At 36.8% G+C, this 12845-nt stretch overlaps 1 protein-coding gene across 1 annotated transcript in view; it reads left to right on the top strand.

Moving 5' to 3' along the window:
- The first annotated feature begins 11617 nt into the window (after window positions 1–11617).
- Window positions 11618–12845, top strand: part of Atad1 (ATPase family AAA domain containing 1) — a 93577-nt gene continuing 92349 nt past the window's right edge. The window contains exon 1 of the mRNA XM_010604987.2: window positions 11618–11724. The gene's annotated coding sequence lies outside the window, so the exon portion shown is untranslated. The remainder of the gene's footprint in view (window positions 11725–12845) is intronic.

Raw genomic sequence — 12845 nt, 5'->3', positions numbered from 1 at the left:
TTTTTTTTTTTTTTTTTTTTGAGACAGAGTCTTACTAAGTTCCCCAGGCTGGCCTCAAACTTGCCATTTTTCTGCTTCAACCTCCCAAATAGCTTAGATTATAGGTATGTGCTACTACACCCAGCTTGCCATAAAGGTTTTATTATGTCAGAACCCAACTTTGTCACTCCAATCTCTGTCAAGGTATAGTATCAATACTGCATAACATACCACCAAAATATGATAGCTTAAAATGGCAACAAGCACTTACTGGCTTAGTGTTCTGCAATACAAATAGGCTAAGTGGTGAGAGCTTGTCTCTATCACACAGTGTTAGCTGAGCTGGTTTCACTTGGGCTGGAGAACGATGACTACAGTCACATTTCTAGTGTCACAGTTGAAGTGACTATGATGGGAGCTAATTGGACCGACTTCTCTCTGTAGTCTTCTTCCCTTTAGGGAGTATAGATTACTTGCACAGGGTAGTCAGACATCTTTACATGGTAATTATCTTCCAAGATGTCAAAAACTAAAGTTCCCAGGCAGAAGCCCAATAGCACCATTTTTGCCTCAGTGTATTGTCCACAGCAGTACGAGGGCCAACATTCAAAGAAGGGAAAATAGATTTCATCTTTTGGTGAGACAGTGACATGAATGTAGAAGGATGCAGGAGTTGATGTTGACAATAATATGTCACAGTGCTCAGCCCTCTCCCTATAGATGACTCCCAGGACCACAATTTTTTATGGTCCTTAGGTCAATTCTGCCTGGAATCACTATTGCTCCTTAATCTTTCAAGTTCTTTATTTGCTCATTCATTTATTTTACATGCATAATTCTACTCCAGAATTAAAATATTTTCAAAAATATTCATTGAAATAAAACCAAAGTGCACAATATGGTTGCATAAACACATGAAAAACGTCTGGAAGGATAAACAGACAAGATAACATTGGTTACATTTGAGGGAAGGATGGGAAAGAGTCCTTCAAAAGAAAATAATTTTTCTTTTTCATTTGTTGCTTTCTGTATGGTTCTTTACAGTGATAATTTATCATTTTCATAAGGCAGAAATTTATTTCATCCATTTGAACTAAGGCTAAAAATAAATGTTTATTATCAAAAGAATATCAAATAACCAGAGAGGAAACTCAAATCTATTTTCATTTTTAAATAAATGAGCACACAAATTTCCAGCATGTAAGCCTAAAGGTCAGTTCAGTGTCTGCTGCTCCACAGAAATATCCATGGATGTCTTCCATAAATACTACAGAGTAGAGATGTTATGACGTACACAGGTTGTGTCTTAGTCTGTGTAATTTATCATCCTTATATCAATGATCTCAATTATATTTATTTTTACACTTTTTACTGCTTAGTAACTTTTGTTGTTCAAAGAAAACAAAATGGTGGCACATACCTGAGGCAGGAGAATCATAAGTTCAAAGCCAACCCAGGCAACTGAGATCACATTTCAAAAAAAAAGATTTCAAAAGGGCTGGGAATGTAGCTCAGTGGTAGAGCGCTTGCATAGCATGTGTTGGCCCTGGATTCAATCCCCAACAACAAATAAATATTTTTTTTCTCCAGAAATAATCATGTTTCTACAATGACACCACCTTTTTCCATTCAAGGCAATGGAAGACTGCTTTATGTCTCAAGAGTATGAGAGCTAGAAGAAATCTCAAAAACTGCCTGGTTAAGCAGTCCCACTTTACAAATTAAGATAATAAGACCCAACAGTTTAGATGCCCAAATAATATAAAACTCAGAGAAAGATCTTTGACTGGAGTTTGGTAAATTTCCTGATACACTATCAGTAAATAAAGATGGAAGAAAACCTGGCCTTTATAGAAACCTAAACAAATAGAGAAAATTTTAACTAGAGATGGCTTTTAATGGAATTTTCAAGCATTGCGTAGAAGTGAACAGAGGGAGTAAGGAGGGTGCCTGAGTAGAAATGATAAATAGGGTTTGGAATAGGGAAAGATGAGGAGAGTGAAAAATATGATTACTAATGCTTACTCTGCCCTTATGTGTTCTGAAATCAGCTCATGACTAGGACATTAAGATTCAAAATACAAGTTGCCTCATGTTGTAAGTTTGTTTCTCCCTTCAGTTCCTAAGACCATTGGTAGAATATCTTCCAAGCAAGGATGTAAAGGAAGCAATCATATTGTGACTGAAAAAGAAAAGGACTCTGAGACTCCACTCCCTTTGGAGAGGAAGAGAACATCAAAATTCATGAGGAATAAGGGGAACACTGCCACCTGCTGAACAGTTTGAGTCAATAAAAATGCTGCCCTACAGAGATAAAGGCAGCCCTTAGTCATGGCTGAAAACTAATCAACAGATACATTTACAGTCATGTAGATCAGCATAGAAAGTTTAATTTTGAATTCACCAGGCCCCATTGTGTTGGAGAAACAGTCTACAGAATGAGGGGAGAGGGGCCTCCATCTCTATTTTCTTTTCTTCTGCGAATATTTATACCTATTTATTCCTATAATCTAAATTTCAAAATACTAGAATACTGTACACTGGTTGTATCCAGATACAAATAACATGAGAAGGGAAAACAACAAAGAAATTTATCCAAGTCATACTTGCATGTGATTAAAAATTCCCAGTGGGCTAGGCATGGAGGTGCACACCTGTAATCCCAGGACTGGGGAGGCTAAGGCAGGAGGATAACTGCAAGTTCAAGGCTAGCCTCAGCTGCATAGTGAGTTCAAGGTCAGCCTAAACTGCATAGTGAGACCTTGTCTCAAAAAACAAACCAAATAAATTTTTTAAAATTTCCCAATGTCTCCTCATTCCCCTTTCCCATCTAAATGAGTTTTTATTATTTTTGCTCTTCCCATTTTTTCCTCTTCTATTCATAATGCACACACACACACACACACACACACACACACACACTCTCACAGAGGACAATTGCAAGAGAGGGCTGGGAGAAAATTGTTGATCCTTTGGTACAGTTTTGGTCTTTTTCCTCTTTCATCTGTCTTTCCACTCTGTTCTCCTGCACTCTATTGGCGTTCTTTTGCTTCATGGCCCCATTTTTCTCTTCCACACAGTATATTTCAAGATCTCCTTACTAATATACAAAAAAATTATATGACTGGGAGACCAGGTAGGAAGATGATATGTACAGGAATGCCAAGTTCTATAACTCCACAGTTCATATCAAATATCATGCTGCTGTTTTGTGCTATTTGATTTTTAAATCACATGAGTGTAGTATCTATTTAATTTTTTGAACCTGACTTTGTTACCTATTTAGAGACCTCTGTTAAATTCCAGGGTTACACTAAAACAAAAGTATCAGTTTTAAACTTTGCTTAGTTATAGGTTCTTATTAAAACAGTTTCATCTTGGGATTAGAAGAATAAGTTTAGATAGTGCAGTACTCCAATTGTGATTTAGGTTTGTCTGACTTGTAGGAATTTCAGAAAGAGTTCTGTGGGTAAGTATAATGTCATACTTAGCTTAGCGGGGAAATTTTATCTTTTCTAAACACAGTAGAACGGGTGTTTTGTGGATTTTGGCTACTTAATTTTACTAAACACGTTGCATTTAGGTTTGTGCAGCAGGATCCCCAAAGGAAAAGGAAGTCTACAAACAAAATTATGGCATTTAAAAATAAATTTGGAAATACTGTTTTTCAAATCCTTATTATAAATTTAATGAAGTCAGGAAACTGAAAGTTTATGGATAGAAACAGTGTATTTTCAAAGGAAACAAACCCCTCATTTACCTGTCTCTGCTGTTGAAGTTTACCTGAAATTTAGTTCTGGCCACATTACTTTTGCCTTGGCTAAACCCAAGAGTATAGCTCCAGGCCACTGACTCAGTGACTACTCTTCCTTTGTCACTCAGTGAAGCAATTAGGAGGGAGGCCTCAAGTTGTGGCTTATTATGCATGCGTTCTTGTAGACTTGCTAATTGTAATACAGGATTTTCTGTATTTCAAAACCTGTTAATTTTACAATCTTGAGCACTTATCCCACTGACTGGCACCCTTTTCCTTATGATTTGAATTTGGCAGTTAAATTTTCTGTCTTCAAAGTAGAATTAAATTATGTCCTGCCTGAGAATGGCTACTATGCTATTTTTTAACTGCACTGTCCTTTTCAGTTACATCCAGAAATTTGCCAAAGAGAACATTTTTGCCCTTAGAGTGAACTACCTTGGTAGCTTTCTTGGCTTGGGATTGTTATAGAAGCTATATCAAACAATCTTAACTCCTGGCTCTCCCAAACTGTATAAAATGTTTCTAATAACCTTCGCCGCTACATGTTTATTTGTTTCACAGTTAACAGAGAGCAAAGAAGACCTTCAAAACATTGGTGATTCAGGACACGAAATTTAAATGAATTATAGTACAGCCTTTGTACTGTCTTGAAGTAGACCACGCCTTTACAGAAAGAAATGTGGGACTCATGAATAAAAATACTTTCAGAGGTTGTCACAACCAGATTATGTAAAGGAGTTAAGTTTCTCACAAAAACTCTAGTGGGTTACTCTTCTGTCATCAGTTACTTAGATTTCTCTAGTAGGTCTAGAGAAGTGCTCACTTGCCTAGCATGTCCAAGTCCTGGGTTTATTATAGGCAGGTAAGTTAAACAGAAATTAATATACCATCAGAGAGAGACAGGGCTCTCAAAAAAGTCAGTGAAAAATAACACCAAAATTGTGCCTAGAGGCATATCTAAAGAAGAGCAAACTTCAAGATAAAGATGGAACGGCCAGGCCTATATGCCTCTATAAGGGATAAGAAGTAACTTAAAATTATACTATAATTAGCACCACCTGGTCCAAGAAGTCCAGCTAGACGTCAGTCACCCTGGAGGATGACCCGAGCATCCGGCTCTGTGCCACCCCCAAAATGCTTTTGTTTCTTCTATGTACCCTTCCTACGTGACTGAGATCAGTATTAGCTGAGTAGCTATACTTGAAATCCTACAGGTTGATTATATTTGACCCACGTGCACCCACATTGTGACTTTGCTGTATACATTACCCTTAACAAAGGGCCTCGGTGACAACCCACTTTGGGGACCCCCTCCTGTCTCACAAGACCTATGTCTCAAAAAACTTTTCCACTTTTAACCTCTGTGTAACCTTAATTCATTCTTTAATTTCAGAAGACACAAACTTGGCACATCTAACATCTAGCAGGTTGGGAGTTAATATTTCTTCCCTATCATTTTGGGGCCTCCAGCAAGATAATTGGAAGGAAGTAAGAATTTGCTGTTGTTTAATGACACCCCTAAATATTTTCACTGGATTTTAGATTATGACTTGTTTAGATAATCAAAAACTGTTGTCTGAGTTTGCTGGTTGTTTATGCCATTTGTTGATTGCACCATGTTAAAAGTTGAGATCATGGAAGATTGTGATACGGATTTCAATGATGGAATATTTTTATTTTTGTGAACAGGGCTTTGTATTCTTAACTTGTTTGGTTGTTATGAGATGTGTCTATTACAGACAGCTTTTAAAATGGTTTTTGGCTAACAGGTTGTATGAGTGTGTCTAAGGATTCAGCCAGAGACCACCAGACACATGTTGGAAGTTCACCTCTGTCAGAGATAGTTTTAATTAATACATCAGGAAATGGTAGGCAGTGGAGAAGGTGGCACCACACCTGTCTCGCCAGAACAAGGTACTGAGTTCAAGCCCCAGTACCACAAAAAAACAGAAAGGAAGGAAGGAAGGAAGGAAGGAAGGAAGGAAGGAAGGAAGGAAGGAAGGGAGGAAAGAAAGAAAGAAAAGGAAATGGTAACGTGCTTTTTCTGCAATCCTAAAAAAGTTTAATTTTTTCTTTTCCAATTGAAAGCTCCAGAATCCCTAGAAAACGAGTACTCACCTAAAAGGGCAACAAAGACAGACATTCCTTTATAGACTACATAACCCCCATCCATCCCTGGGTTAGAGGGGAATCAGAATTCATGCTCATCCAGGAAGTCACACTTGATGGTTTTGGTCACCCTGTTTCCTGGACAGGAGTTTCTTTCAAAACCAGCAAGAGAAATGCTCTTTCTGAGACATTGTGAAAAGAGCAACTCTCTGGGTGACACTAGAGAGAGCTAATTCCAAAAACATGCATATTAATGAGCCTAAAACAATAAAGTTTAAAATAGCATCTCCAATCTGTCCTTTGATTTTCTTTGTCTTTCTCTATCTCTCGCCCTCTCTCAAAAAGTTAAAAAGCAGTTGTTCAAGTTCTTTGATTATTGGTTTAATTTTCTCCTTAGCAATGCGGTTGGAGTCCATTGTAGGTTTTTTGTTTTGATTTATTTTGTTTTGTTTTGTTTTGTTTGTACCAAGGTTTGAATTCAGGACCTTGCACATGTGAGCCAGGTGAGGCACCACTGAGCTACATCCCCAGCCCTGTAGCTGTCTGTTGTCTTTGCTAAGGACTAGAGACTCAACCTGGGAAAGCTTTTGATTGTCTTTCTGCCACTGAGATGGTTAGGATTTAGTTCTTGTACTGTGCATAGAGTCACTCTTCTATCCTTCCCACTGCACTTCCCTGCCCCTAAGACATAATGCAATTTACCACAATAGTGTTTTGTTCAAAGCGATTCTCTTCTCTGAGGCTGCTGGATTTCAGGACCAACTTTCTAAAATGGTGAGTTTTGCCCTTCCTGAGACCTTTCCAGAGTAAAGCTGACCTTCACAACTCTGAGCCATATTCTTTTTTCATATATATATATGAACATTTATTGGTACATTTTAGGCATATATAATGATAACACTCATTGTAGGGAATTTGCACCTGTACATGGTACATCCCATGGCTCTTATTTCCTTCACCCCTTCTCTCAAGCCCAGTCCCCTCCCTATGTACGAAAGCTTTGTTTCCTTTTTACCTTTGATTTTCTTTTTTCTTGTCCCTTCCTTCCTTTCTCCCTCCCTCTTCCCTTGTTCCCCTTCCTATTTGAACAATTTCTTTCCATTTCCCAATTCCCAATATCTATTATACATTTTAATCTTTAGTCCACTTTTGGTTTCTCACACCAAAGAAACAATGCAGCCTTTAAACATGTGTGTCCAATTTATTTCACTTATGAGTATGGTTTCAAGGTCCATCCATTTAGCGATACATGTTTGAAGCTCAACTTTTTTATGGCAGAGTAGTACTCTACTGTATTAAAAAAATCACATCTTTTTTATGCATTTGTCAGTTGATGGGCATTTGGGTTGTTCCCAATATTTAGCTATTGCAAACTGTGCTGCTGTGAACATAGGTGAGCATATATCACTGTGGTATGATGCTTTTAATTCTTTCGGGAAGATACCAAGAAGGGGAGTGCCTGGGTCAAATGGAACCTCTAGTTTTAGTTTTTTGAGAAATCTCCACACTGATTTCCACAGTGTTTGTATCAATCTACACTTCCATTGACAGGGATGAAGGGTTCATTTTCCTCCCTCAGCATGTTATTGGTTGATATTTTGGGCAGCGGGTACCAGGTACTGGAGATTGAACTTGGGTCCTTGTGCTTGCGAGGCAGGTTGCACTGAGCTAAATCCCTGGCCCTTGGTTGATTTCTTAATAGCAGCCATTCTTTCTGAAGTGAGATAAAATCTCAGTGTTGTTTTAATTTGCATTTTTTGAATAGCCAGTGATATTGAAAAATTTTTCATATATTTATTTGTCATTTCTATTTCTTCACCTGAGAAGGTTCTATTCATCTCAGGTGCTGGGTCATATTCTTAAAAACTGGTCTAGATTTAATTCTCAAACTCTCAAAAACTATAAAAGCTATACTCCAAATTTATTGGCCTTTCAGCCCTTAGACAAAACTAAAATTAACTCCTTTTACTTTCCCCTCCCCTCAAAAGTGCTTCACTATAAGACAGAAAGACTGGTTTTTACAACATAAATAAGTTCTTTGATAAAGCAAAATACATTCCTAGGAACGCTTATGAGTTTCTGAACAGCTTTACATGGAAACATTTATTAAAGGATACCCCCAGGCCCGTCCCCAGAGGACTGACTCTCGCTTGCCATGATTTCTCTCCAAAACATCTTGCCAGGCCAGCAAATGTCAAAAACCTTTAGCTAAATAGGGTCCAGATGTCTGTCACAAGACTAAGAGGAAGAGAGGACAGACCCATGGTAAGAGCAGCCTTCTTTTTCCTTGTTTCTTTTTAAAATGGAATAAACTGTGATCTGCAGCAAGGTAGATCGGAGCCTTGGTAGACTTTCCTGTCACACTGTTCGCAATGCATACTTAGCTCCAAAGAGCATGAATCACCTACTCTCTTTTTACACCAAAACCTGCTGAGAATAAAAAACATGAAATTACATTTAACAGTCTCTCTTTAGAGGGAACAGTTAATTACATGTGGCTATCAAAACAGCAGTTTTGGCTATCAGCTGTGGCTATCAAACAACCATGGCTATCAAAACAACAAAAGCTTGTACTATTCCAATCAGATAAATCATCAGCCTAGGGTCCGTCTTAGAAACAGCCTTTGCTATCACAGGTGTAAAATGTTATTTTTCTTCTGATTCTTATTACAAGAGACTTCTGCTACTTAATGATCTATAAAAAAAAGTTGGAACTAGTCTATTTACAATTACTAACCTAAAAACTGTAAAAGGGTGTTGTGATTCAATTTGGCCAACTGAGAGTGCATTTCTATTTAAAATAATTGTTTTTGTGTTTATATGTTTGTGCATTGTTCAATGTGTGTTACTATTTGGTTAAAGTGCCTACAGCTGCATTATTAAAAAGTTTTTTAAGCTCAACATTTTTTTTGTTCTTTTTGAGATTTCCATAAAAGACTATTCATATAAGTTTTCAGGTAGCCAAACTTATTTAAAACATTACCAGATAAAGACTGAGAAGCTTGAGGTTTACATAAAAATAAAGGCTTTAAAATTTAATGACATAAAGGTTACATGTGATTTAAATTACTATTATGTTTCTATGTGTTAATTTTTAAAAATACATTATCCTAAAGTTCTTCTTGTCAGCTTATAGATAAACATTCAAGACATCATCTCAAATGCTTATTTTCATATAGTTTAACAATAAGCTAACTTAAAACACTTGGTAAGAATAAAGATGTCGTTAAAGTTGGTAACAAGCTAGGTATGGGGGTGCACACCTACATTCCTAGCTTTTGGGAGGCTGAGGCAGGCAGATCACCAAAATGTGCACAGGGTTATGTGTAAAAACAACACAATTTTATGTAAGAGTCTTGACTACCTGTGAATTTTGGTAGAAGGGGGTCCTGGAGTCAATCCCCATGGATAGCCAGAGATATTTTACTGCCCTGGAAGGATCTAAACAGATACCCTAGATTAATGATACTGGTATTGAGAAATTAAGTTATTTTGCTGACTAACTCTTTTGAAAATTAGAGTGTTTAACACTATTTTGTCAGACTGAAGAAAAACCTATTCAAATGGTCCACTGCTAAATCATTAAAAATAACACCAGTAAGTGATATGTTGCATGTAATTGGACCTTTTAAAATAAATGAATGATATAGCTAAAACAATTCTAATCATCATCTACTTATTTATGTGAATAATATCAAAAGCAAAAGCTAGGGATGAATGATCTGATACCAAACCTGTCTCTTAGAAAAATGTAAAATTCATTTATATGATATGTCAATTTAAAAAGCCCCACTGATGCCGGTTTAATAATTATAAATATTTAAAAATATATCATTGATCACTTATGAACTAAAAATAATAATAATTCAATTCACAAACATTTGTAATGCTTATGAACATTGTGGTTAAGAAAATTAACAATTTAATTCACATTTTTATATAAAATTTATTGCAGAGAAAATATGATAGATATCATCAATAAAAGATATTCACACATAATCTATATTACATTCAAATGAAAATCTGTAGCACAATTAAAGTCCAAAGAGAAAAAAGACTGGTATAAAATTTCACACTATAATAAAAGAGTATGTTTATATTGTTGTTTTAATAGACAATGATACTAGGTAAATCAGTGGAACTAAGGAAATCACTCCCTTCCACCCATTTAAATTTAAACAGCACCCTAGGGCAATGATAGTATACCTGTTAGAGACCAAGTGCCCAAACTGCTGCCCAAAACCCACTTACTTATCACAAAGTGCAAACCCTGCAATCAAAACTGAATACTGAGGTTGCAGTTTAGAATAAAACTGTTACCCGTACTTGATGTTTGGCTTGTTGCCGACAGGGAGGTCTCTACATACATAGGTTTGTCACCACTGCTTTAGGGCCTTTCCTCCTCTTGATGTCCTAAGAGAGGTGGAAAATAATGTACAAAAATCAAGGAGATCTTTGCCACCCTAAGAGCACATGCCATTTGATCTCCTGACATTCAGTCACCTGCACCCTACCCAAACTTTATTAAGAGATCATGAATATGAACTACATCTTATAAATGTAATTAAGATCAAAGTGAATTCTGGCACAAGCATGTGTATTGAGAGCCCCTGAGATGACATAGCACCCTGTCAATCACTCCTGTCAATCATACATAGAGATTTAGGAGAAGGCAACCGGGCCAAGGTGCACATCCTTTTAATCCCAAATGCCCAATTTATCTGGCACTGTGCTGTGTGTTGTGCACTGTGTTCTGCGCACAGTGGTTTTTGATACTCTGTCAGCCTGTAACAAATTCTCTGATTGTGCCATATTTTTGTCAGTATGGACTTGCCCTGAGCACAGCTTCCTGTAATCTTCAATAAATGTAGCTACTTTCACTTGCCATTTGGACTGTGCACTCAACACAGAACACAGCACACAGCTGTGTTACACACCTACTCAGTGGTCTGCTTCAGGAGTAAGGGTTAGGTGATGTCACACAGCCTTAAGACTTTCTATTTCCTGGTCTGGTTTCTCTGCTGTGAGGATAGGAAACAAGAGAAGGCTGAGCCTGCTTTAATTCTGAGGACCAGGTTTAATTAGCATCTGCTAAAGCTTGAGATATTTTCAAGGTGATAAATTGATCTAACTTATTCTTATAACATTCTGTTATATGAAAATATCACATTTTATTATACAAATTGATGGACATGTGCATTCTTTATAATTTTTTTGCTGTTTCAAATACTATATACATGAACATTCTTATTCAGCACGTTTTTTTATGTACATGTATGAAAATTTTGCTACAGTAGATCTCTTTAAAATTTTTTGTAGCTTACCCCACACTCTAGAAGAAAAATTCCTCCTTGTATATTTTAGAGTTGGAGTTAAACTTACTGTGTAAGGGCTGGAGATGTAGCTCAGCGGACCCACACCTGCCTCGCAAGCTCAAGGTCCTGAGTTCCATCCCCCATACCAGAAAACATAATAATAAAATAAAGTACTTATGTAAGTAGTAGCAAAGGAAGCAATTTCCTTGTGATGTAAACATTAACATTTAAAAGTAAAATTTTAAAATGTATCCAATGAAATATAAATATAGTAGTAACTAGGTACTCTTACCACGATAAATTCGGCAGATAAATTCCAGGCTCTTTTGTACAATGAGCAAAGAATTGCAAGCATGCAGCAGAGAACTTTGAGTAGGTGTGTGACATGATGATTTCATAATTGTGATCTCAAAGTCTCCACAGTTACCTGAGGCAAGGCAAGTTAATGCTTACCTCTGCTGGGGGTGTAGAAGAGATTAAAAGGGTCAGAAGAATCAACGAGGAGGAAAAGGATTTCTTCATCACTTACTTGGAATCTCTGCTTGCCTGGCAAGAGGAAATAAGGTACTTATTTACTTATATAGGAAGGATGGAGAGAGATAATATTAACAATGTAGTAAAAATCTAATGGTGAAATAAGCAAAAATAGTTCCCAGCAAGAAATTAGTTCTACAATAACAAATCACTTCAAGATTTCATTTCTGTGTGAAAGCAAAAACCATAATGCCCCATTCTATGCGTATTTATATGAATTTTATTCCTCTTTTCCTGTTTTGGATAATTAAGTCCTATTTTCGAACTGACCCCATTAAAATCCAATAATAGTGTAAAACTAGGATGTAATGAGTCATAATAACATTTGCTGATAATATTTATAAACAGATGGGGCCAGTAAAGGGCTATGTTTTCTTATGCAGACCCCTGGTATGTGTGCATTTTTCTGTCTGCAAACATGTTTCTATAAAGACAGCATGTGGTGAGCGTTATCATGCAAGTAATAACAAATTCTTATCAGTTATATACTATTAAAGGACTTGCAGACACAATCTATGCAATATATCTCAGCCAAGAGTGGTGGTGTATGCCTATAATGCCAGCTGAGGCAGGAGGATCACAACAATCTTGAGGCCAGCTTGCACTACAAAGTGAGACCCTGTCTCAAAACAACAACAACAACAAAAAAATAGATCTCATATGTTTTTTGGCGATTTGACCATATACTGCTCCTGTACCACGTGTACAAATTCAGCCTCTCCTATGACAGCTGAGGCTTTATTCTCATTTTTGCAATTTTCTACCTTCAGTTTTCGAAGGTTCCCAGTATTGTGTAAGTATGCTCCCGGAAGGCCCATCCCAACCGTTCACCAGACATGCCTAGACATGTTTCAAACCTCAATGGTTAATGCAACTTTCACACAACTACTCTACTACCAGTGAAAGGAGGAAGAGAAAGGAAGCTGTTCTATAGTGGTGCATGCCTCTAATCGCAGCTACTCAGGAGGCTAAGGCAGGAGGACCACAAGTTCAAGAGCAAGACCTTCCTGGGCAATTTAGCAAGATCCTGTGTAAAAAATAAAATAAAATAAATATATATACACACACACACACACACACACACATATATATATATGTATAAAATATATATGTGTATGTGTAAAATATATGTATAGGTAAAGTGTATATAT

Source organism: Fukomys damarensis, unplaced genomic scaffold (genome assembly GCF_012274545.1).
Source record: "Fukomys damarensis isolate Sample0158 unplaced genomic scaffold, DMR_v1.0_HiC HiC_scaffold_20, whole genome shotgun sequence".
NCBI classification, from domain to species: Eukaryota; Metazoa; Chordata; class Mammalia; order Rodentia; family Bathyergidae; genus Fukomys; species Fukomys damarensis.
Note: the sequence above shows the minus strand (reverse complement) of the source record. Positions and strands in the feature narration are given on the sequence as shown.